At 44.6% G+C, this 26,402-nt stretch overlaps 1 protein-coding gene across 5 annotated transcripts in view; it reads right to left on the bottom strand.

The window, feature by feature from the left end:
* ADD3 (adducin 3) overlaps window positions 1-26,402 on the bottom strand; it is a 109,919-nt gene that overhangs the window by 59,245 nt on the left and 24,272 nt on the right. For 2 of the 5 annotated variants that reach the window (XM_039325170.1, XM_039325169.1), the window contains exon 2: window positions 24,187-24,324. The exons of the other annotated variants lie outside the window; for them this stretch is intronic. The gene's annotated coding sequence lies outside the window, so the exon portion shown is untranslated. The remainder of the gene's footprint in view (window positions 1-24,186; window positions 24,325-26,402) is intronic. 5 annotated transcript variants of the gene reach the window in all.

The following is a 26,402-nucleotide window of genomic DNA, read 5'->3' as shown; positions in this document are numbered from 1 at the left end:
CATACGGTAATCCTTCCACTCTCTTTAAAACATCTGAAAGAAAATTGAAAACATGCTCTCAATGCCCTCTGTATCATTCCAGAGACTGGCAGAGCTTGGCACAATTCATAAAGGGTAAATAATATTCAAGATACTATCAATATATGCAGGTCTATGCCCTATTTCTTTCATACCATCCTGTATTTTGGAAGCTTAAAAAGATAGAAAATAGAAAAATGAAGATCTTGTTATCTATATGTTACACTTCAGTGGGACAATATGGAGTTCCAACTTCCCTAGTGTGTCTATGCATTACTGTTACAAGCTGCCTTGTAACAGCATTTTGACAGAATTAAAACTTTTAAAAACTTTTAAAGCATTCTTTAGGAATGCACAGAAAGAGAAATTGAATGTATCCATTAACTATCTAAGGACAGATCAAACCACTAGTAAAAGTCATAATTGATTCATTAGCACCCATATCTTACTGCTTGGATTACACTTTCTCTTTCATGTGTTATTGCCAATAATAGACAACCTCTTACTAACTAGACTCTTTGATGTTAAGAGGGAGACCAACACCCTCTTAAAACATAAAAAATCTTTATTTTATAGATTAGTCCTTCTAGGGATAGAGAGCAAGAACATTAAAGTAAGCAAGTAAACAGTAAGGTAAGAGCATCTTAGTCACGATTACGCTTAAGCTGAAGGGTTGATGGACAAAGCTTTTGTAGTCTTATGAAAAAGAGAATATATGTTTATAGGTTAAATAAAGTACATTGATCTCTTAAGATTCATTAAGAATTCTATTGTTACTGTGTGTCCTTTTTTATATATGTATTTATAAACTTGAATGTATACAGATTTACAAGCACATATAGGACCAAAAGGACTAAAAAGATGTGAGTCAAAGTACAATACTACAACAGCTCATTTAATGACAGTTTGAAGTTACAATGGCACTTTAAAAAGCAATTTATGACCATTTTTCACATTTACAACTATTACAGCATCCCCATGATCACGATTAAAATTCAGATGCTTGGCAACTGGTTCATATTTATGCCGTTTTCAATGTCCTGAGGTCACCTGATCATCTTTTGCAACCTTTTGACAAGCAAAGTCAACAGGGAAGCCTGATTCACTTAACAATCATGTTACTAACTTAACAACTGCAATGGTTCTCTTAACAATTGTGGCAAGAAAGGTAATAAAATGGGACAAAACCCGTAACAACTGTCTCACTTAGCAACAGAAATTTTGGGCTCAATTGTGGTCATAAGTTGAGGACTATCTATACCAGTGTTTCTCAACCTTGACAATTTTAAGGCATGTGGACTTCAACTCCCAGAATTCCACAGCCAGCATTGCTGGCTGTGGAATTCTGGGAGTTGAAGTCCACATGCCTTAAAATTGTCAAGGTTGAGAAACACTGATCTATACAAAGTGAGAAAATAGAAAATAATTACCAAAAGCACATATTTAGGCTAGTAACATCACCAAAAGAATTACACTCAGAATTAGGATAGTTTGTCTTCAACTCTCAGGAGTATTTTTGATAGCCCAGTGTAGAAAAATCATTAAAAGTCCCCCTGCCACAACTCAAAGCCATAGGAAAACAATACTTCTCTGGAGACATTCTACTCACAAAATAATACATCTGTTTGAATCTATATTTTATTTTTAATACAAATGGATTCTATACAAATAATTTGATTTCAGCAAAACTTTTGATAAGGTTTCACATGACATTCTCATTAACAAGCTACTAAAGTTTGGTTTGGCTAGCACTATGGTAAGGTGGATTACAAATGGCTGGCTAACCATACTTGGGGATCAGGAGTAATGAAGTTAGAGAATAATTAGTGGTGATATACATGAATCAGTTTTGAGCTCACTATTTTAAACTGTTTTAATAATGAGCTGGCTGATGAATTGATGATCTGATTTTCAAAACTTCAGGTGATACAAAAAGTAAAAATGTATGTATTTATTTATTTATAGGACCTCTACCACTGCCTATCTCATATGAAACTCTAGGTAGCTCACAACAAAAATAAGACTAGTTATTGATCAATTATCCTTGCAGCTCATTCCCCATTCTAGCCCAGTGCTGGGGGGAACATATAGCCCTCCAGAAGACAAAAGGGATAGGGAATCCCTTGGATTTGACTTATAAAGATATTTTGGACAATGAAGGAAAATTGAAAGACAGACAAGAATTACAAGAACAAGATACTGATTTAGCATGGTGGCCATATCTGCAAATTCAAACGAGATATGAAAAAGATGTTAAACAACAGGATTTTATAAAGAACAGACAGACTTTGATCAGATACTGTTAAAAACAGATGAAAAGTTGATCAAGAAACTCTATAGATTTCTGTTAAATTTAAATTTAAACAAGTAAAAGAAACAATGATAATATGGGCAAAGAATTTTGGATATACTATATAATTAGAAGAGTAACAAAAATTATAGGAAAGAAATATTAAATTAGCTAAAGCAGTGTCATATAAAGAAAACCTATACAAAATGTTTTATAGATGGAACATGACAGCAGTGAGACTAGCGAAAATGTTTAAAAATACTTCAAACAATTGTTGGAAATGCAAACAAAGGCCAGGTACTTATTACCACATCTGGTGGACATGCCGGAAAGCAAAAAGGTATTGGGCTAAAATACATTTATGGTTGGAGAAGATGACTAAAAAACAAATAAGACTTTAAACCAAAACTGTTTTTGTTAGGAATAATAATCAAGTATGCGAACGATTGTAGATATCTAATACTACATGTATTAACAGCAGCAAGAATTGTATTTACCCAATATTGGAAAAATGAAAACTTACCAACTGAAGAACTAATTAAGAAAATTCTAGAGTGAGCAGAAATGGATAGATTGACTTAGAAATTAAAGAGAAAGAAGACTCAGTCTACTTTAGAACATGGGATAACTTTTACCAATGGCTAGAAAAACGAGTCAGAGAGAAAGGAATGTGACATGTAATTCTGAATATATATTAGTAAGAAGAAGGCTACTGAGTGATTAATACTGTTTATGATAATTAACTACATCTATTATTGTTAAATACATGTACCCAGACAATATGCTGTTTGCTAAATATTGAAAATGTTACCTAAGAAAACTCCAACCCTAACCCAAATCTCAATCCTAATCCCGACCCCATTTTATCCCTAACCCTATTAAAACTAATAAAATAAATGTATGTATGTATGTATGTATGTATGTATGTAAAAAGAAATAGAATATGACCTTGCTAGGCTCCAAGTGATATAGAAAACAAGTTCAAGGACAGTACCTTGATTACTTTTTTTTACTAAGTAGTGCTCAGAATATAGTATCACAAAAAAACTTATTAACATAAAAGCTAGTTTCCACATTCTTGATTGAGATAAAACTAACAATTGATAATGTACTACCCATTTAATCCATCCGGGAGACAGATAATTTTAGTATACAACTGTTTTTTAACTTTATTCTCTTAAATTTGCTGTTTACTTAGTTACCAGATTTTACACATTATTAATTGTTGCATAGAAATAACAGCTCCCTTTAACCTAACAAATGAAAACACTATGTAACTTTCTAATAAATGGAGGAAACATAAAAACTAGGTTCATACTTCTCTGCAATATTATTTCTGTGTAATTTTAATTCCTTTTATTATCAAGACTTTACTATGCTGCCTTTTCTAAATTGGGATGGGTGCCAAGCAAAATTATGCCCAAACCCCAGCATACACTAACACCAAACATGCACCAAACTCCAGAATGCCCAAACAATTTTGAAAGGGGCGTTGTCTTACCTGAACGCCTTTTTTCAGCATGATGATAGAGAATCCACGAATGGGTTTAGTCTGTCTTCCTGCCAATTAGACTAAGTCTGTTGAACTTGCCATGCCTCCTCCTGGGCAGGAGTACCACCCAATCACGACGAAGGCGAAGCTATTGACAACAGTCCAATGTGTTGGCTTCCCTACCCCTGACACAGGACCTGACGGACACTAAAGGGGCGGGGGTGGATTCTCCATCATCATGCTGAGAAAAGGCGTTCAGGTAAGACAACGCCCCTTCTCCAACATGAGGATGGAGAATCCACAAATGGGACATACCAAAGCTGCCCTGTCCCTATGGGAGGGAATCAGTCTGGGCCTGTGTCCCACTTGATGACACTATTTGCTGGAGCATCCTCTGGCCAAATGAGGTGTCTGCGGAGGCAAACTTATCCAGCTTGTAATGCCTCACGAACGGGGAAGACGAGGACCAAGTTACTGCCCTACAGATGTCCCTAATAGAAGCTTGTGTTGCCCACGCCGCGGATGTTGCAGCACTGCGGGTAGCGTGAGCAGTGATATGGCTTGGAATTGACAGGGAATGTGATTGGTATGCCCTTGCAATGCAAGTGTCATGTGTCTAATGAAACACTTCAAAGAACTTTCAGGCATGGTTTAACCTAAAAAGCCTTTTATTAGTGTAGAGGGGTGTCAGCATGGCATAGTGGATGCCAAGATCTGAATTTCCCTTCCTTTGCACATAACATTCCAGGCATTTCCCCTCCCCTATTTTGGGGTCATGATTCACATCTTCCAATTAACCTGGATGGCAAAGATTCACTTCCGTTCCTTTTCCCGGTCTTTCCTTATAATTCTCCTCCCCTTTCTCTGTCATCTGAATTAACTCTAAAAATACCAAACAGTTCTGCATATTTTGTCAAAGCAAGAATATTCAATATTAGCAGCATTGACAGCAAGCTTTGATCCACCTACCTATAGTTGATGATGGGACCTTCTGCCCTATGGAAGAGGGTTGGAAGGAAATAAAGAGTGCCTCCGACTTGCAAAAGGCTGAAGTCCGCTTGAGGTAATGGCGCAATGCCCTGCGAACGTCCAAGGTGTGCCTTTGGTGTTCTAAATCATGAGATGGGTGAGGACAAAAATCTGGCAGGATCACTTCCTGCATCCTGTGGAACAAGGTATTCACTTTAGGTATAAATAACGGATCCAATCGAAGGATCACCCTGTCATTATGAAAAATGCATAGGTCCTCTCTGACACAGAGAGCTGCCAGTTCCGAGATGCTTCTAGCCCAGGGCTTTTCAACCTTTTCACCCATTGTACCACTTTTAGGATATGGCAACATCTGAATACCACCAGCAAGGTGTGAAAAACTTGATGACCAAAAAAAATGATAATGTACAGGTAGTCCTTGACTTACAACAGTTTGCTTAGTGACAATTTACAATGGCACTGAAAAAAGAGCCCCCCAAGCCACAGCCGAGCAAGACACCTGCCTGCCCACGCGGCGGCGCTCTTCCTCCTGTCCGAGGTTTTCATTGTTGTGAGCATTTCTGTTGAGGATTGGCAGTGGGGATGGGGTGGGAGGGTGTTTGGGAGGAGAGGTTGGTCTCTGCCCAATAGCCCAACAACTGCGCCTTGATCATAAGGGACCTGGATCAGGTACCCCTTGCCGGTTCACATGGGCTTTTGCTGCCACATTGTCAGTGAGGACTAGGACATGTCCCGCCACTCTGAAGTGGCGTAGGGCCAGATGTATGGCTCTGAGCTCCAACCAGTTTATATTGTGCTTCAGGTCTAACCAGGACTACCGGCCCTGAGCCAACTGTGATTGTAGGTGCGCCTCCCAACCAAACAGAATGGCGTCCGTCGTTAGGATAAGCCGGGCTGGTTCCTTGAACAAAGAACCTTTGGCTACCACTGGGGAGGTCTACCACTGAAGTGATTTTAGGGTTTGAGATGGAACCCTTACTTTCTGGTTGGAGAAGCTAGTGCCCAGCCTCTGAAACAGGAGCAAAAACCATTGCAGGTTTCTGGAGTGTAGTTTGGCCCATGGCACTATCGCCATATAAGAAACCATCTTCCCCAAGAGTTGGGAAAGTATGGCCAGTGTGATTACATGCTCCCTTTGGACCTGACGTATCAGGGCCCGAATGCTGTCCTGACATTCCCGTGATAGATAGACTTTGCAGAGTCTTGTGTCTATGATCGCGCACAGGTGAAGGAGGCGGGTTGATGGAACAGTCTGGCTCTTTTGAAAATTCACCGAGAACCCATGGTCTTGAAGGGTCCTGATGGACAAGGCCAGTCTGACTGAGCCTCCTGAAAGGAGGGGGACTGGATGAGGATGTCATCCAGGTAACATTGGATGTGTACTGGAACCAGTCTCAGGTGAGCAGCCAGTGCTGCCAAGATCTTTGTAAATACTCTTGGAGCAGACGAGACACCAAACAGTAGTGCCCTGTATTGGTAATGGTGGTTTGTGTAACAGAACCTGAGGAACTTCCGATGGTCGGGAAGGATGGGGATATGTAAGTATGCTTCCGTGAGGTCAACAGATATCAGGAAATCCTCTCTTCTGATGTTGGCCAGAATAGACTGGAGTGTTTGCATTTTGAACTTTTTGTAGGTTAGATGGGAGTTCAGCCCCTTTAGGTCTAGTATTGCTCTCCATCCCCCTGAGGTCTTTGGAACGACAAAGAGGATGGAGTAGAACCCCCTTCCCAGTTGACCAGCCGGTACTGGTTCTATGGCCTTTGTTTCCAATAGATGCCAAATAGCCTGATTCATGAGGCTTATCTTGACCGTGTTTTTTGAAGTGGAGCAAGAAATGAAGTATTCTGGAGGGTGGGATAAGAATTCCAGGGACAGGCCGCATCTGATGGTGTTCAGCACTTAGGAGTCTGTCGTGGTGGTCTCACATTTGTTGACAAAGAGTCACTCTGCCACCTATGGAGGGGGCCTCTCTTAAGTCATTTTGTTCTTCTGAAGGGACGGCCTCCCGTGCCCCGAAAGGGCTGCTTGGCCTGGAACTGTTGTCTGGACTTAGGGGCGGAACTTTCCGGCTGGCAATCAGGTCTGGGAGGAAAGGAGCAAGGAGGCTGAGACCACTCCAACCCTGACCCTGATCGAAAGTGCTGTACAGGTTAGACCTTCTGTCTGACCATCTGGTAAGGTGAGACATCACCTTACATTTGTCTCTGTTCTCCACCAGATAAGGGTTGAGGGCCCTTCAAATAGTTTGTTGCCACGGTAAGGGGCGGTCGCCAAGTGCCACTTTGATTTTGCATCAGCTCGCCATTGTTTGAGCCATAGAAGCCTGTGGTTGTAACGTTTGAGGCTATGGCTTGAGATGGAAATCTGGTGGCGTGTAGTAACGTGTCTGCCATGTATTCCGATGCCGCCACCAACTTACCCAGGTTTTGGTGTGCGCGTACCTGTTCCTGAGGAACCATGGCCTGAAGCTCTCGAAGCCAGATAAGAGAAGTTTTGACAAAGAAAGAAGTGGCTGTAGATGACTTTATTGACCATGCCGAGGCTTGGTGAGACCTGCGGAGAGAAAACTCAGATTTTCTGTCCTCCGCCTTCAATGCTTCAGCCATGTCCCCTGACATCATGGAAGAGGAATAAAGTGGTGTTAGGGGTTCATCAATGGCCGGAACCTCCAAAAGTTCTGACAAGGCGGGGATGACATTGAATAATTTGTCTGTTTCCCCCGGTGTGGGGAGGGTGCCAGGTGTTCCCCACTGCTTCTGAATAGTATTCAGAAAGAAAGGGGGACAAGGGATATGCTTTTGTATAACAATAGGCTCAGAGAACAGTGGATTTTTGTCCTGGCTGGTGGATGGGCCTGGTTGGGGCTCCTGATCCGGACTGATCTTGGCAGACGTACTTGCCTTGAGAAGCAGCGATTTAAACAATGCTGGGTCAAATAGGTCTACAAAGGGGGAAGGTTCCGGGGAGGATTCCTCGTCTTCCGATAGCTGAATGCCCTTGGTTCATACTCTTCAGAGCATGAATCTCTGTCCCGGGAGGACCGGTCAGAGGAAATAGAAGCCGGATATTCCGGGGCTTCCACCTGGGAGTATGGGGTCATTGGCGCCATAAATTCAGGCCTGGGCCTCTGGTGGAATGAAGCGGCCATTCTCTGGGCGAAGGCTTGGGCGATTAGTGCCTGAAATTGTTCTGACCATGCCCCTTGTTCTGTGGGTCGAAGCCCAGCCGCTGTGGGCGTGAATGTAGCCTCTGGTCTCGACTGAGCTCTAGGCAAAGGAGGAATCCATCGAGGGCATGAACCCTGGCTGAGGGGATCACCTCCTCCTGACCAGTGTTCCCTTCTGGGGACCAGATCTGTTGGACCAGCAAAGTGGAGGGGGCAGGTTGTGGCCCAAAAAGTGACACCTCAGGTGGAGCGGGGGAAACATGGTCCGTTCCACTTATGCTCAGTTTCTGAGCTTTGGAAAACTGTCTTCCCAACGCCTGGTGTCTCCTGCTGGCCTCCTTTTCAGCCAACTTAGAGGGCTTCTTGCTCGACGTGGCCTTAACCTTGAACTTCCCCGCAGCCTCCAGCTTGGAGGACTTACGTTTTTTTCTGGCAGGGCTGCCAGGAGCTCCCTGCGCGGTCTGAGGCGGTGTGTTGTCTGCCATCACAATGGAGATATCTCAGTGGAGTACTGAGAGGGATCTCAAGGTAAGGGAGCAGAGTACTGATTGTGACCGTGTGTCACTGTGCTGGAACCAGCGAGTACTCTAGGTAATGGTGGCAGCAGGACCAACTTAATGGACTTGGCACACCTACAATGCTCTTGATGGCTGCAATACCAGATAATGCACAATTATGGTAAGGCGTATGGTGGCGGCAAAACCAGCAGGTGGTAACAGCCAGTACACGTACTCACTTAGTGGTGGCAAAACCAACAGGTGTTGACAGCCAGCACACGTGTGACTCACTTAGTGGCGGCAAGATCACTTCAGTTATACGGTCAGCACACTAGGCCTAGGTGGTAGCGGCAAGGCCAAGAGGCAAGGCCAGCACACGTTGATGTTGCAGTGACTGGAAGATAACAGCTTGTTGAGTAGGCTGTGGCTGACCATCCACAGTAAAGGCTTTCTGTACAGAAATTGTATACGTGGAGGCCTGATCACAGTCAGCCGAATAACACCCAGGCTGTGAGTTGTTAACTCAGACAAGGAAAAAAAGGGGGGCTCAGGCTACAAATACTACATAGGGGCTGAGTTAAGTACTGCAATGAGAAGTGTCTCCGCTGATTGCACCTCTTTTGCTGAAACTGTGCACCTGAGGCAACCCCTTTTGATAGGCAGGCCTGATCCTGGCCATTTCTCACCCGGCAGATTGAAAGCGATCTGGAGACTCCTAAAATGGTGGCTGCTATATGGATCACCTGGGGAGATTATCTGATGATCCAGAGAGCGGATTGCAAGGATCCCCTTTTGTCAATTAAGCCCTTAGCGAGGGCAGCCAATTGGTCCACTGGGATTTGAGGAATAATTTAGGTCAAAAGACCATTCTGTTTAACAGTTCTCCTCACGCAGTTTTTAAAATGGCTGCCGCAGCGAGTGCAAATGGGACGGTTGCCAGGGACTTGTTTAAGCCCACCTGTGAACAAGAACCTAGTGAGGGGGTTTATTGAACGGGCCAAATCTTCCGTGGGAGCCCCTGTGTTGTTCAAAGAGAAAAAAGATGGGTCTCTTCGTCTCTGCGTAGACTACAAGGGACTCAATGCTGTAAGCGTGGAAAATAAATACCCCTCCCCCTTCTAAAGGATTTATTGACCCATCTGGCTAAGGGGAGTGTCTTCACTAAGTTAGACCTAAGAGAGGCATACTACCGGGTGAGAATAAAAGAGGGAGACGAGTGGAAAACTGCCTTCAACTGCCCTATGGGGAGCTATCAGTTCAAAGTCATGCCATTTGGACTACAGGGGGCCCCAGCTGTATTTATGCAGTTGATTAATGAGGTTCTACATGATCACTTGTACAAAGGAGTTTTGGTGTATCTTGATGATATCCTGATATACAGCACAAACATGACTGATCACATAAAGCTAGTGAGAGAAGTGTTAAAGAAACTATTGAATGCCAAGCTTTATGTCAAATTGTCAAAATGTGAATTGCACCAAACCCAATTAGACTATCTTGGCTACCGAATTTCCAATGAGGGTATTGAAATGGATCCGGCCAAAGTGAAAACTATAATCGAATGGCAGCCCCCAAGGACTCGCAAACAGCTCCAGAGCTTTCTGGGTTTTGCCAACTTTTATCGTCAATTCATCCCTTCTTTTGCCGAGATTGCCCTTCCTCTTACAGAACTACTCAAAACAGGCAAAGGAGGAGGGAAGCCACGACCGGGCCAACCACTAGCATGGACAATGAGCTGTCAAACAGCTTTTGAGAATTTAAAGAGACTATTTGCTGCTGAACCGGTTCTGTGTGTGGACGGATCCCTGGAGGTGATTGGCTAGGCAGTACTGAAGGGAAATTCCTAGCCTCTGTTTCTCCTGACTCAATCTGGGAACTATAGAAAACATGCAAAACTGTGTTTTAAAGAAAAAAGCAGATGAGAAGAGATTATCTAGCATATCTTCTAAAATGCAAAATAGTCATGGACCTGTGACATGGACCAGATTCAGGCCCACATTTCCACTGTTCAGTACCTCAGAAAAACAAGACTGTAAGAAAGTGAACAACCAGTCCATCATGGTGACCGGCAAAACTGTAGCTCTGCAAATAAAGACTTTAGGAAACAAGCCTGAAAGTTCTTTGAAGTGCTTCATTAGTCGGAACATGTGACACCACCAACAAGCTGGTTGGGCTGATAGCTCATCTGAGCGGTGCTGATCCCAGCGCTCGAATTACGGAAATATCCAATTTAAGGCAAGGAACAGTTCTCTGAGAATTTTCTCTCTCAAGGAGCCTAAGGCAAGCTGAAGGTAGATGGAGAGAGAGGAGAAGGAAAACCACTTGGCGGTTTGTCACAGCGCTTAGAGAATCCACGAATAGCAAAGATCATACAACCTGTATAATTAGTATAAGTCTGAAACTGGAGCCAACAATTTAGCGTCCTTCTGGGCATGAGACTAAGTCGTGACTGGGTGGTACTCTTGCCCAGGAAGGAGGCGTGGCAAGTTTGACAGACTTAGTCTAATTGGGCAGGAAAACAGACTAAACCCATTTGTGGATTCTCCATCCTCATGCTGGAGAATACAGAATTCTGAAATCAGTTGAACTAAAAATGATTATCCTACAGTCACTGAATGAGCTTGTGTACTGAGAAGGAGCGTTGGCTTACCTGAACGTGTTTTCTCAGCATGATGATGAAGAATCCACCAATGGGTTATTTCAGTCCTCCTGCCCAATCAGACCAATTTGTCAAGTTGTCACGCCTCCTGATTATCTGGGGCTTCCATTTCATCGAGGGAGTAGCCAATGACAACAGGTCAATGTAATGACTCTCGAGCAGCTAGTAAAAGAAAGTTACCCAAACAAGTACCCCACCCGGACCTGACTGACATGTAATAGGGGAGGTCATGGATTCTTCATCATCATGCTGAGAAAAGACGTTCAGGTAAGTCAACGCTCCTTCTCTAGCATGATGACTAAAGAATCCACCAATGGGATGTACCAAAGGCTCTGGAGTCCCTAAAGGTGGGAGTCAGTTGGGGCCGGACCCCCAGATGGCGTGACCACTTGTTGCAAAATACTCCTACCAAAAGCGGCCTCAGCTGACGCAAATTTATCTAAACAATAATGCTTAATGAACGGAGATGGAGAAGACCACATCGTCGCCTTGCAGATGTCCTCAATGGACGCCTGGGTAGCCCACACCGCAGTTGTAGCGGCACTGCGGGTGAAATGTGCCGTCACATGAGGAGGAACTGGTAAGGCAAGAGAAACGTAAGCGCATGAGATACAAGCCCTGATCCACCTGCCTATGGTGGAAGCTGATGTCTTTTGACCCATTGTAGAAGGCTGGAATGACACAAACAGAGCATATGATTTACGGAAGGGCGCCGTGCGCTTGATATAACAACGTAATGCTCTCCTTACATCCAAGGTGTGCCAACAACGTTCCAATTCATGTGATGGTTGAGGGCAGAAATTTGGAAGGATGACCTCCTATGTTCTATGGAAAACCGTATTAACCTTAGGAATGAATGAAGGGTCTAGCCTGAGAACCACCCTGTCCTCATGAAATGTGCACAGATCCTTCCTAACCGACAAGGCAGCCAATTCTGAAATGCGCCTGGCCAAGGTAATAGCAATCAGGAAGGAGACCTTGAGTGACAGGTGTCGCAATGAGCACATTTTGAGTGGTTCAAAGGGAGCTGTGGTCAGTGCCTGAAGGACTTGAGGTAAGTCCCAAAAGGGATACCTATGAATTACGGGTGGTCTACTATTTGTGAGTCCCTTAAGAAATGCCCAGATGACGGAATGCCGTGATAAGGACTCTGAAGAGTCCCAAGAGAGTACTGAGGAAAGTGCTGCTAACTGTCTGCGTAAAGTGTTGGGTGCCAGGCCTTTGTTGACACCCTCCATTAAATATTCTAGGACCCTGGGAGTAGTCACCTGTGCTAGACTTACGTGCTTCTCGTCGCACCAGCGACAGAAATTCTTCCACGTATGGTCATAAATGCGGTTTGTTGCTGGTCTCCTGGCCGCCTGGATCATGTCGATCATCTCCACCGAATAAGATTAGGGTGAGGCACTCAAGTGCCAGGCAGTCAATTGCAGCCACTGGGGGTCTGGATGTTGAAGATCCCCCTGCATCAGGGGAATCTGGCTGACGGGAATCTGCCACGGGGCTGAGGATGAAAGACTCACCAGGTCCGCGAACCAAGGTCTCCTGGGCCAGTGAGGAGCGATGAAGACCAGTTCCACCTGTTCCTCCAGGATCTTCCTGATCACTGCTGGAATTAGAGGCAATGGGGGAAAAGCGTACAACAGGCCCTGAGGCCACTTGCAGCGCAGCACGTCTGACAAGTACACGTGGCACAAGTCCGTGTCTTTCACTGCTCCCAGATGAAGCAGGCAGGTAGAGGGAGTCATCTGGCTCTTGCTGAAATTTATCAGGAAGCCGTGGTTCTGCAGGGTTCTTATGGTGAGGGCCAAATCCGATTGGGCTGCTGAGACTGACAGGGACTGGATCAGAATGTCATCCAGATAACACTGGACCCTTACGGGAACCAGCCTTAAGTAAGCTACCAACACTGCCAGGATTTTGGTAAAGACCCTGGGGGCCGAGGAGGCCAAACGGAAGGGCTCTGTATTGATAATGGCAGTTGAGGTAACAGAATTGCAGGTATCTGTGATGATCCGGGAGTTTAGGAATGTGTAGGTACGCTTCCTTTAGATCTATTGAGGTCAATAGATCTCCCCGCCTGATACTGGTTAAGATGGAATGTAACGTTTGCATTTTGAACCTCTTGTACTGAAGGTGGCGGTTCAGTCCCTTGAGATCAAGGATCGCCTTCCATCCCCCAGAAGACTTTGGGACTATAAACAGGATGGAATAGTACCCCAGTCCCGCCTGGTTTGGGGAAACTTCCTCTATCACCTTGATGGTGAGTAGGTGTTGGATGGCGTCTTCCATGAGTCCCCTTTTTACATGGTTTCTCATGGCTGGGCAAGACACGAAGTGGTCTAATGGCATGGACTTGAACTCCAGGGACAGGCCTTCTCTGATAGTGCACAGGACCCAGGAGTCTGTGGTCATGTTTTCCCATTGGCGTATGAAGAGAGATAGTCTACCGCCAATGGGAGGGCCTCCCTCTGAGTCATTTTCCACGACGGAAGGGTCGACCCCCTATGCCACGAAAGGAATGTTTGGTTTGTGGCTGGTACCTGGTTCTGTCCCTATAACCTGTCCTGTCAAAGGAGCGCTCAGCTCTGGGAGCTGGTGGTCAGTATGGTTGCGCAGGCTCCATCGTGGCCCGGTTCCGAAAGTACCGTCTGGTAGCTGTCCTCGCTACATGTGAAATCACTTTTTTTTCTGTTTATTCTCAATGAGAATAAGGCCTCCCCAAATAATTTGCCGCCTGTGAAGGGGGCCGTGGCCGCGTGCCACTTATGTTTACTTTCGGCCCTCCAATTATTTTAGCCATAACAGCCTCCTAGCGACAACGCTGGAGGCCATTGCCCGGGCTGAATGTTTGGCCGAATACAGGGAGACATCCGCCATATACTCGGATGTGGCTAGTAATTTGATCAGATCCTGATGGATCCTGGTTTCTTCCAACGGAATTCTATCCTGCAACTAAGCCAGGTAATAGAAATTCTTGCAAAGAAGGAAGTGGCCGTAGCTGCCTTAGCCACCAAGGCAGATGCCAAATGGGCCTTGCGCAAGGCCATTTTGGATTTTTTATCCTCTGCCTTAAGGGCGTCTGATACATCTGCCGGGAGGCTGGCGGTTGAAAATAACGAGGCCAGAGATTCATCTACCTTTGGAACTTCTAATAAGTCCACTAAGGTCTTTGGCATGTCTACTATTTTGCGCTCATCCGCGCCCTGAGTAGGTTGAGCAGCTGGTGACTCCCACTGTCCCTGAATATTTGTAAGGAATAACGGGGGACAGGGAATTTGGAGGTGTTTGTCTACTGGCTCAGCAAACAGGGGATTAGATACCTGATCAGAGGAAGGTTGAGGGGTTGAGACCGGGTGTGAGGAAAGCTTACTGGTCTCGCAGGCTCTGTGCAGTAATTCAGGAAAAAGTGAAGAACTGAACAGCTTTGACATCGATTGAGATTTGTAAGTGGGTTCCTCACAATCTTGATCAACGGTCCTTACCTTCCTCATAATCCGAAACATCAGAGTCAGAAACAGGAGAATGGGATGGGGAGACCATACCTGACTGATCCAGGGAAGGACGTGTGGCGGTTGTTGGTGTAGAAGAAGAAGAAGGTCCCGGAATGGGAGACGCCTTCTAGTGACCCGTTGACGCCATGGCTTGGGACACGGCCTGCGTTATCCATGCTTTGAGCTGGTTGGAGAGAGACTGCTCTAGCGGAGGCCGTAACCCCGCAGCAGGTGGTGCAATAGCAGCAGCTGGTGCTGTCGACGTATCTGGCGAATCAAGGTCCTACCCAAACAGGGATTGTCCTACCTGACCAAGGGTCTGAGTTGAGACCTGTTGATGAATGTTCTCCAACGGCCAAGCTCTCGATGTGGACGGTTGAGGCGCTCCCATTTCAGGTGGTGTTGAGGTCGACAATGTAATACCCCTCTCAGCAGCCGAGTGTTGGGCTCGGGACAATTGCTTCTCCAGAGCTCTGTGTGTACGGTCAGCTAGCCTGTCGCTTGCCCTGCCAATCCTCCTGCCATGTTTAGATTTGGATTTGGCCTTACCTGAAGGTGCCTCAGGTGCCGGCTCAGCTTGGGCGGGAATGTCTGCTTCCAGAGGAGTTGGCTCAGTGGTTTCTGCCATTTCCATCGAGATGCAACACAAAGATAATTTTGGGACTGACTCGGTCTGTAAGGGACGTCAGAGGTGCCAGTGAAGAGGGAACTGACTTCATGTGGATTGGTGTGAGTCGGCCCACTGGCTAACCTGAGCACACGCCTGGTGCAGAAACGCTTGTCACTCCACAATGGTTGAGGTGAAATCACACGTGTCCCACAATAGTGGCGATGATCAGGAACTTGGAATAGCTACTAGATGCAGAGGGGCAGACAGACAATGGGCGACCAGGCCTGAAGTACCGTTGCTGCTGTTGATTTCACTTTTCTGTGTCCTCAATACTAAAAAATAAATTCTGAAACACCAAGTCTCAAGGCAAGTTAGTATCAATGATAACAATGTGCGAAATTTAGTAAACTCTGTTGAATTCCACTAAGTGACTGCCACCAAATGGCGACCTGGCCTGGGTGAAAAATGGGTGTTTCCCTCAGGAAAAATGTCTCCAAAATGGCGGACGCTCTAAGTGGTGAGGGAAGGAGGGGGGGGTTGGAGGCGGAAGATAGAGGAGATTAATGGAGCCTCCTAATAAAGTCCAAGATGTTTTCCAAAACCAATGGTTGAATTCGAGGCTTTACAGCAAATTCAGGGAATGGAGTTTGAAAACGTGCCTAACAGTTATCAGGTGCAAAGAAACGCTTGTCATGGCACCACGAGGCAGCCTCTGCTTCAGCGGCAGCCACGAACAAGCCAAACAACAAGGAAACACTAGGAAAGGATTTCACACATCCCACCCCCCGGTCGCTGCTCTAACGAAACCGCAAAATCACTGTATTGAATTAATTTTGTCATCAAAAAGGGTGTTCCGCTGATCCAAAATGGCAGCCGCTATTAAGATCCCTGACCGAGCCCAGTCATAAAAGAAGCCACGAGGCTTCAAAATGGTGGCCACCAGCCGACAAATCCAAAAATGCGAGCTAGTCAGGGAGATAAGCAAGGACTCCCCTTAAAGTGCCCCGAAGGGAAACTCTTCCTAGCTCTATCAGGAATCTCTGTGATAACTTAGCAAAATGCTAAAATAGGGAAGGGAAAGAGCCACCCCCCCCCCAAGTCCTGGAGAGGAGTCCTACTCAAACCCAGAAGGTAAGGAAATTGGAATCAGAATCCCCAGAAGGGAAAATAATTTCTACTGGTTCCCCATATGTTGAGAATCCACCAATGAGTCTGTAAATCTAATCTGACCTGCTCCAAAGTACCGAGAATCAAGATATCATGTCCTCATGGGCAAAAGACCAAAATGAAACTGGAAGACCCAGATAATGAGGAGGCGTGACAAATTGGTCTGATTGGACAGGAGGACTGAAATAACCCATTGGTGGATTCTTCAGTCATCATGCTGGAAAATAAACTTGAATCTGGTCTATTTAGCTCGGATTAACTCATGTTAGCACTATGCACATTTAAGTTTTTTTTAAAGGAACAACTTAGTGAATACACTTAATTTCTGCAAGAGGCAATAGTTTTGAGCAGCCTCAAAGTTTAAGAATCTTATAAGTGTTATCACTATTACATATATCACTAGAACAGTATTGTAATCAATGAAAAGGTATACTTAAATTTATTTCCTCTCAGCTATGACAGCTGAAGTGATTTACATTTATTTTCCAAAACAGTGAAAGGGACTTCATCCCCTTCCCAATGGAAGAGTAAAGCAGCCACCACATAAAATGTTCTGCTAAACAGCAGAGCAGTAACTGTTGCTTTCAGTGTTGCTATGCTATGTTTCATCTGCTTTCTCTGATAAGTAGGAGTGTTTGTTACAGGATAAGAAAGGCTCAACTGATAATGGTCAGGATAAAGATGATACCTCTTCCTCAATTCAAGGCAAGGCAAAGAGTCTCTAATTCAGTTTTAGACTGCTTAAAAAAGAATATGCAAATGCTCAAACCTAGTCACAGCAATACTGCCTATGTACATTGGTTTCTATTATTTTAATTTAATACATTCAGTTATAACAACTTACAAAAATTTGTGGAAACTTGTATTATCTGGACACTTTCCTTCCACATAGCCCTGACAGGTTTCCTTGATATTGTTTGCTAATTCCTTAAATAATACCTTACTTTGCTTTATTTCATTTTGTTTCTCAAAATCACTCTGAAGATTTTGACCAAGAAGTCAAAAATGTTTTCAGTAGTAAGTGTTATCTCAAACGTGGCACTTCCTAATATTCTAAACAGGCTATGCTATTTGACATAATTGATAGATCAGCTATATAAGGCATTCCCTATAACATCCATACCCAGATAAACTATTTCTTTTATGCTTTTATATTCACAAAATCAACATTAATATCACATCTGATCCAATGGCAAAAATATCAGAGGTGCAAAATTTTTGCATTAGAATCCACACTGAAAATGTTATTGCCTATTTTGGTAATACAATGTCTGTAAAAAAACCACCAAGAGTACCAGGGACCCCACAATTCACAATGCTGCATCACAGTTGTGAACTCTGCTTCACAAATCCCCCAGAAGAGCAGAATCAATATAAGTCAGAGATGCTGCATACATCATTCTAAGAAAACACTTCTTATATTTGGCAACATTTAAAAAAAACCCTGCTTATACATGTCTAGAAGAGACAATAATATATTTTATACAAACTGTGCAGCTAAAGACAAGACAGTGATACATTTTCCAGAAAATCTACAGATATATTTCTTAATAATAATTTGTCAAATTACAACAATAAATTGATTTTGGGGCCTTGTGTTGAACAGAATATATAATGACAGATATTTTAATCATATTTTCAACGGGCCCTGATTCACCAAAGGAACCAATTTTGAATCAAGTTATGCTTTCATAACATTAAAACGTGATTCTCAGTATAGTTGTATGACACATGGCACAACAAATTAAATTACTCAGTGCTGGATCATAAATATCAGCATGACAATATTTCATATTTATATTTGTTCAAATTCATGCAATATGCTAATACTACTTTGACTTGCACAGACTGATCCAAAGTGCTTTTTTTTTTTCAATTTGCTGAAAAGTCAATATAGACAGTTTTTGCATAATATGCAAGGCTTGACCTATATAAGCCGGATTTTTAACCCAAGGGGTGAAAAAATGTTGGTCACCATTTATATGTACCCCGATTTAAGAATTTTTCCTTGACATTGGAAACTTTCATGTCCTTGCACAAGTTCAAAAACCAAACACAACGTTACAAGATATTCCAAAAACAGTCAAAGGTAGCAGTAACAATTAAAATATCTCTGTGTATTGCAAAAGGTCTCAGCCTGCAGCAAATATTTAAATTAATTTTTCAACTATAAACTCATATGTTATGCATTAAATAATTAGTAATACTAATTATAAAAATAAATCTTCTCCCAGGGCCAGCCATACCTGTTCTTAGTACAGATTTTCCAGCTGGATCAAGTTGCAAGTATCTTTAAAAGAGTTATGACTCCCAAACAAAAGCACTTAATTGGCAAATGGCTTATGATGAATTATGTCTATTTCATAGATCAGATGGAAAAGAACAAATTATTGCCTCAATAATAATTTACTGAAAAATATGAAAAAGCATTCTCCCCTTTTTTTTCTTTTTCCCAATCCTCAATCCCAATCTTAATTGCTGCTATAAAAATAGTTTTATATTATGTTTTGGATATCTGCAATTATTATTTATTTCTATTTCGATCACTATATTTTTCAAAGTTTTTTCTTCAAAAACTACATTCTAAGTGAGCAGAATCAAATTGTAGCTTGATGAAGAGTACCCCATTTGTTGCTGATCTAGAATTCTAATAGGTCATACTGAAAAGACAAGTACAAATTTATGCAAATGCATATCAGCACTCTCTTCGTTTTTACCAAAGGGACATTAGGGGAAATGCAATTGAAAATTGAAAATGACACAAGAAGAAACTGCTTTTATTTTTATGCTTTTTAAATTTTAAGGATATATTCCTAAAAACATTTAAATGAACATTTTAATATTTTAAGAAAAATACCATGAAGAAAATAATTGGAGGAAACAACAAATAGGAAAGAATTTGGTTTCTGGCCAACTTATTGAATTATACTCTCTTGAAAAGGATTTCTAAAATAAGAACTGAAATTGGATGGGTTTCTGGACTGAAAATCAAATAAAGATAGCTTTATCCATCCTTAACTATAAAAATCTGGCTTAGTCTTCAAAGGAAGAGAATATTACTGTTGCCTCTAGCTGACACCTAAAATTATCAAATCAAATGCCACAGAGTGAATCTTTGACTTTTCCCAAAGTAGAAGCCAGAAGGAGAAGATAACATGCCTTGATATATACTGATTACAAAAATTGCTAGTTTAAAACTGAAAACTGTATCAACATAAAACTCTCACAACAAAATAGTCAATACAGGGGTTTTTGGAAAGGGGGAGGGGGAAATCTTTGAGGGTCCCAAATCTTCCAACCTTTCCATATGAGTTTCTAAAACACAATTAAAACTTTGGATGCATTAAAGTAAGCTGTAAGAAAGCAATTTGATACTGCATGATTATGAAACATACAAAGCATCATTTCAATTTTTCTTTTAAGATTTATATGAATTAAGATTGAAGTAGCATGAGATAGTTTTAGCCTTTGAGTTTTGAAGTAAACTTTATAACATGACAAATTCCCCCTCCCCAGTGTATCTTAAAGTATGTTCTGTCAAATATCAGAACTAAAAAATGTTTGGCTTTTGAATAAATTGATTACTATTATTTTTTATTCTAGAATTAATAAACCATTCTAAACATAAGCAGTATAGTTGAAGAATTGCTTAAACAATCATATATTCATAAAAAACCTGTTAAAACTCTAAGAAAAAGAATAAAATAGTAAATTACAAATAATCGCTGAGAAGAATTCTTTATTATCTGAATAAATGAAATGGGGCATTGTCTTACCTGAACGTCTTTTCTCAGCATGACGATGGATAACCCACCAATGGGTTTTGCTTGTCTTCTGCCCATAGACTAAGTCAGCCAATTTTGCTCCGCCTCTCTTCCTGGGGCCTCCCTTTCCCAGTCTCGACTGAGGCGAAAGCTGTTGGCTATGTTTCCGTGTGTTGGCTCAATCTTTTCCCAGCACAGGACCTGACTAGCCCTAAGGGTGGGAGTGGATTCTCCATTGTCATGCTGAGAAAAGGCGTTCAGGTAAGACAACACCCCTTCTCCGGCATGTCGAGTGGAGAATCCACCAATGGGACATACCAAAGCCTCCCCGTCCCTGTGGGAAGGGGTCAGTCTGGGTCTGTGTCCCACTACACTCTGGAGGACCCTTCTGCCGAAGGAGGCCTCCGCAGGTGCGAACCTTTCTAAATTGTAGTGTCTTATAAAGGGGGAAGTGATGCCCAAGTCGCCGCCCTGCATATTTCCTCAAACGGTGCCTGAGTCACCCAGGCTGCTGAGGTGGCAGCGTTGCGAGTGGAGCCTGCAGTGATTTGCCTGGAGTCTGCTAACGACTGTCCCTTGTACGCCTCTGCTATGCACCTCCTAATCCATCTTCCGATTGTGGAAGCTGTGACCTTTTGAGCTCTTGTGTGAGAGTGAAAAAAGACGAACAGGGCTTCCGACTTGCGGAAGGGTGCCATCGTTTAATGTATTGTCTTAAAGCCCTGCAAATGTCTAAGGTGTGCCACTTGCCCTCCAATTCATGGGAGGGCTCGGGGCAAAAGTCTTGTAGCACTATCTCCTGTGTTCTATGAAACAGGGAATTGACCTTGGGGATGAAGGGTCCAAACGTAGGACCACCCTGTCTGAGTGGAAGATACACAGATCCTCTCTGATAGTGCTGCCAACTCTGAAATGCGTCTAGCTGAGGTAACAGCGACCAGAAAGGCGACCTTAAGGGTCAAATATTGTAAGGTGCAAGTCCGAACCAGTTCAAATGGGGGTAAGGTAACTGCCTGTAGGACCTTAGACAGATCCCAGGAGGGATATCTGTTGACCACGGGTGGACTGTCATTTGTTGTGCCTTAATGAAGGATCATACCACTGGATGCCTGGCCAATGGTTTAGAGTTGCCATAGGTAAAAATGGTAGATAAAGCAGCCACCTGTCTGCGAATTGTGTTGGGCGCTAGTCCCCTACCAAGGCCCTCTGCTAGGTAGTCTAAGATCCTCGGAATCGAAATACTAAAGGGGTCTAGTTGCTGCTTTGTGCACCAGCTGCAATAATTTCTCCATGTGGAGTCATAGATTGTTAGTTGTAGGCCTTCTAGAGGCCTGGATTGTCCTGATGACTCTTTGTGAAAAGGTCTCCTCCTCTTAGGATGCTCCGTTCAAGTGCCAGGTGGCTAACTGGAACCATTGTGGCTCTGGATGAAGTAGAACCCCCTGGTTGAGGGAGATTTGATTGTGTGGAATCCTCCATGGTGGGGATGTAGAGAGACGTACGAGGTCTACAAACGACGGTCGTCTTGGCCAATGTGGTGCAATGAAAATTACCTCTGCTTGTTCCTGCAATATCTTTCTGATGGTTGCTTGTATCAGAAGAAGTGGTGGGAACGCGTATAGCAGCCCTTCCAGCCAATGACCTCGAAGTGCATCTGCTCTCTCTGGCCCTGGTGACAGAAAGCGGGAGAAGAACCTCGGGAGCTGAGCATTCTTGGGGCTGGCAAATAGGTCCAGCACTGGATAGCTGAATCTCTCTGATGCTTCCCTGAAGGGAGCAGGGTGCAGACTCCACTCTGAGTGGTCTAACGTCACCCTGCTTAGGAAGTCCACCTGATGATTTGCTTCTCCTGATATGTGCTCGGCCTTGAGGGAGGCTAGGTTGCTTTCTGCCCAGGTTTCCCGTGCCTGTGCTTCGGTCATGAGAGCCTTGGATCGCGTGACCCCACTGATTGACGTGGGCTTTGGCCACCATGTTGTCCGTGAGAACCAGGACATGCTGATCCGCTACTATGTTGTGAAAATGACAGAGGGCCAGATGTATGGCTCTGAGCTCCAACCAGTTTATATTGTGTCTTAGATCTTCTTTGGACCATTGGCCCTGTGCCAGTTGTGATTGTAGATGTGCTCCCCAACCGAATAGGCTGGCGTCCGTGGTCAGGGTGACCCAGTCGGTCTCCTTGAACATGTGTCCCTTTCTGAGCGCTGGAGAAGCCCACCACTGGAGGGACTTCAGGACCCCTGGTGACATCCTTACTCTTCGGTTGGATGAGCACATTCTCCTCTTTTGGAATGGGAATAGGAACCACTGCAGCTCTCTGGAGTGTAGTCGTGCCCAGGACACGATTGCAAGGCATGAAATCATCTTTCCTAGTAATTGGGAGAGTGTGGCCAGTGTTGTGGTTCACTTTTTTTGAACCAATTTGACCATGGTTCGAATGCTGTCTTGGCGATCTTGAGAGAGGTAGACCCTGTACTGTAGTGTGTCTATCTATCACAGCTCTCAGATGTAAAAGACGGGTCGATGGGACTGTCTTGACTCTTTTGAAAATTTACTGAGAAACCATGTTCCTGAAGGGTTGTTAGGCTCAGTGCTAGGTCTGACTGTGCTGTCTGAACTGACGAAGACTGGACGAGAATGTCATCCAGATAACATTGAATGTGCACAGGAATTGTTCGCAGATGTGCCGCGAGTGTTGCCAGTACCTTTGTGAATACTCTGGGAGCTGAATAAAGTCCAAAAGGCAGGGCTCTGTATTGAAAATGCTGCCCTGTGTGGCAGAATCTGAGAAACCTCCGGTGTTCCGGAAATATGGGAATGAGAAGGTAGGCCTCCGTCAGATCTATGGACGTCAGGAGGTCTCCCTTTCTGATGCATGCTAATATTGACTGTAGGGTTTGCATTTTGAACTTTCTGTAAGCCAAATGGCTGTTGAGGCTTTTTAAGTCTAGGATTGTTCTCCACCCCCCCCCCCCGAATTCTTTGGACTATGAACAAGATGGAATAGAATCCCTGTCCCTGCTGGTCCTTCTCTACCGTTCTATGGCCTGGATGTCCAGTAGATGTTGGATGGCCTCCTTTATAAGGTTCTTTTTGGTTGGATCCTTTGGAGATGGACAGGGAATGAAGCGGTTCGGGGGTAATGAAATGAATTCTAGTGAGAGACCGAATCTGACGGTATTTAGAACCCAAAGGTCCGTGGTGGTGGCTTGCCATTTGTAAGCGAAGAGAGCTAGCCTGCCACCAATGAGAGAGTCCTCCCCAATGTCACTTGGATCTTCGGTAGGGGTGACCTCCCACTCCCTGAAAGGGCCGCTTTGATTGGAACTGTTGTCTGAATCTGTCCCTGTTGCCAGTTCTCTACCCTGTCGGTCTAACCTAGGCTTGTTCTGTGCCTGTGTCAGATCGAAAGGATGGTCTGCGGGGGTAGGAGTCTCTCCTCTCTGTTCTTCTTGTCAGGTGTGCCAGAATCTTGCGTTTATCCTTCTTCTCTATCAGATAAGGCTCGAGGGTCTCACCAAAAAGTTGGCCACCCTTGTAGGGTGCTGCCGCCAGCCGCCACTTTGCCTTCATGTCGGCTCTCCACTGTTTGAGCCACAGCAATCTGCATGCTCCGATGTTGTACGCTATTGCCCTAGCACAGTGGTTCTCAACCTTTTTAATGCCGTGACCCAACTGGTCGTAAGTCGAGGACTACTCAACTGGTGCAGCAACGTTTGCAGAATGGGACTTTTGGCGGGCTCAGCAGGGCAGAGACAGCCTGGACAATTCTTATTGGCTTTTGAAAGCCAATAGGATTAGACTCTATTCAAGACAGTCTATTTTACTGGCTTTCAAAAGCCAATAGAATAAAAGGGAGTAGCACAGCTAAGGAAAAGGGTAAAAAATGGTGGACTGCGTTGTTTGGCGACCCCCGTGAAATGGTCGTTCGACCCCAAATGGGGTCCCGACCCACAGGTTGAGAACCACTGCCCTAGCAGAATAGTTTGATGCATGCAAGGATGAATCTGACATGAACTCCGCTGCTGCCACTAACCTTCTTAAGTTCTGGTGGGTTCTCTCCTCCTCTGGTGAGATACTTGCCTGGAGTTGGCGTAGCGAGAGTAGTGAAGTCCTAGCAAAAAAGGATGTAGAGATGGCTGCCTTGATTGCCAACGCCAAGGCCTGGTGTGCCCTGTGGAAGGTAAGGAACATATTATCTTATTTCAGGGCCTCCGCCGCTTCCCGGGTATCGTGGAGAAAAAAGAGCAGCTATGCGTTCATCTATTGTCGGAACCTCTATTACCTCTGACAGTGCCGGATCTATATTGAACATTTTCTTGTCTGTCCCCCCCCCATTGGGAGGAAAGACCCCGGTGCCCCCATGTTATTCTGAACTGAATCAAAGAAAAAAGGGGGCAGGGGATAAATTGTTGTGTGTAAATGGGCTGTGAAAACACCTTGTTGTTTGTTACCTGACTAGTTGAGGGTCCCTTCTCAGGAAGTGAAGGTCTCTCGATCTTCGCGGTGCTGCTGGCCTTGGGAAGCAGGGGTTTGTATAGAGACAGATTAAAGAGGCCCACGAATAGTGGAGGATCTGGGGCTATATCCTCTTCCTCTGACAGCCCCTGATCCGTCAGCTCATGGTCTTCCGCAGGGGACCTCCTGCTTCTGGAGAACCAGGAGGGGGAAATTGAGTCCTGATACACAGAGACTTCCTCTTGGGAAAGGCGGGAGCCATCCTTTAAAGCCACAGACCCTGTTCTGGAGCACAATGGTGTCTTGAAAAGAGGCCATGGCCTGAGCGACGGCCTGAGATATCAGGATTGTAAGTGTTCTGATGACACTGATCCATGATTGTCTGAAATATGGGTGCCTGTTTCTGTCCCCGGACCTCCAGGCAGATAGGGCAGATCCTCTCCCGTGCTCCGTGTCAGCCTCTGCTTCCAGAGGTTCCTGACTAGGCCTTCTCGGGCCAAATATTTCCTCCTCCTTGTAACTAGGTGGTTCTAGTCCCTCCTCCACTGAGCTTTGCCTCTTCTCAGCTCTAGAAAAACTGTTTTTCCAGAGCCTCCTTATCTGCTGTTTTAGAAGGTCTTTTACCAGATATTGCCCTGGCTTTGATCCTGCCAGCCGCTTCCTGCTTGGATGATTTTTGCCTGTTACGATCAGGGGGGCTAATGGAGGCTTCCTGCTCTGACTGGATAGCGTTTGTGACTGCCATTTGTCAATGGGATATATTCCAGTGCAAGTCTGAGAGAGAGATAATTTATTTATTTTATTCAATATTTAATGTTTAATATTATTGGATGGAGGCTAGAGATAGCAGAGGAAGATTCTGTCCTTGAATAGATTTCCTCAGCTCGGCTGAGTCCCCTGAGCTTGTTAGAAGCTTCCTTGCTCTCTGCCTGCTGGCTGAGCTCAGGAAAAAAAACAAACTAGAAGACTTTTTGTGCTACGCCTGCTGGCTGAGCTCCAGGAAAACAAAAGGTGTGCGGTAATTTAAAGCTCCCTGCCGACCGGCTGAGCTTGAGAGAGAGAAATAAATGGAAGCCGCGGGAGCCCTGGCGCTCACCGCGGATCAGCTGGACTAAAAGGTAGAGCTGCAGGAGATCTGAGCTTCGGTAGGCTTTGGGGACCGGTTCGTTGTCTGCGGGCCAGCTGGGCTTCTGCGGATCAGCTGGGCTTCGGGGAATCCCCGCGGAATCCTGGTCCTTGTGGCTGCTTAGATTTTAAAATCTTGCTGTTCTAGAAGGAGGGGAACTAAGGTGATCCCTGTAGTTTGGAGGTGTGTAGGGGGGAGGGGGATGGTGGTGGTGGGGAATCCTCCCTTGGTCCTGGAGCCCAACGCAGAGCCAAAATGGTCTGGCTCTTTGTTCGCCCTCTGGAATCGGCTGTCCTAAAGGCAAGCCTCGTGGCTGTGGTGTAATTTGCCACAATGAATTTGCCACAATGAAAAAGGCAGTGAGGGGTGAATCTCCAATTGTACTTCACTCCCCCCCCCTTTGGGTGAAATTAATGGAAGAATATGACCTGATTTAAAGTCTGGAGCCAAGAAAAACCTGTCTGTCCAGGCTTGAGACTAGGTCAAGACTGGGAAAGGGGCGTCTCAGGAGGAGAGGCAGAGCGAAAATTTGGCTGACTTAGTCTATGGGCAGAAGATAAGCAGAACCCATTGGTGGATTCTCCACTTGTCATGCTGGAGAATACATGATTTCCTGAACTTCAAAAGAAAATATGGATGCTATGCTAAAATGCTAGCGCCCCCTTTAT

This window comes from Crotalus tigris, unplaced genomic scaffold, assembly GCF_016545835.1.
Source record: "Crotalus tigris isolate CLP2741 ecotype Arizona unplaced genomic scaffold, ASM1654583v1 scf7180000024319.607755, whole genome shotgun sequence".
NCBI lineage: Eukaryota > Metazoa > Chordata > Lepidosauria > Squamata > Viperidae > Crotalus > Crotalus tigris.
Note: the sequence above shows the minus strand (reverse complement) of the source record. Positions and strands in the feature narration are given on the sequence as shown.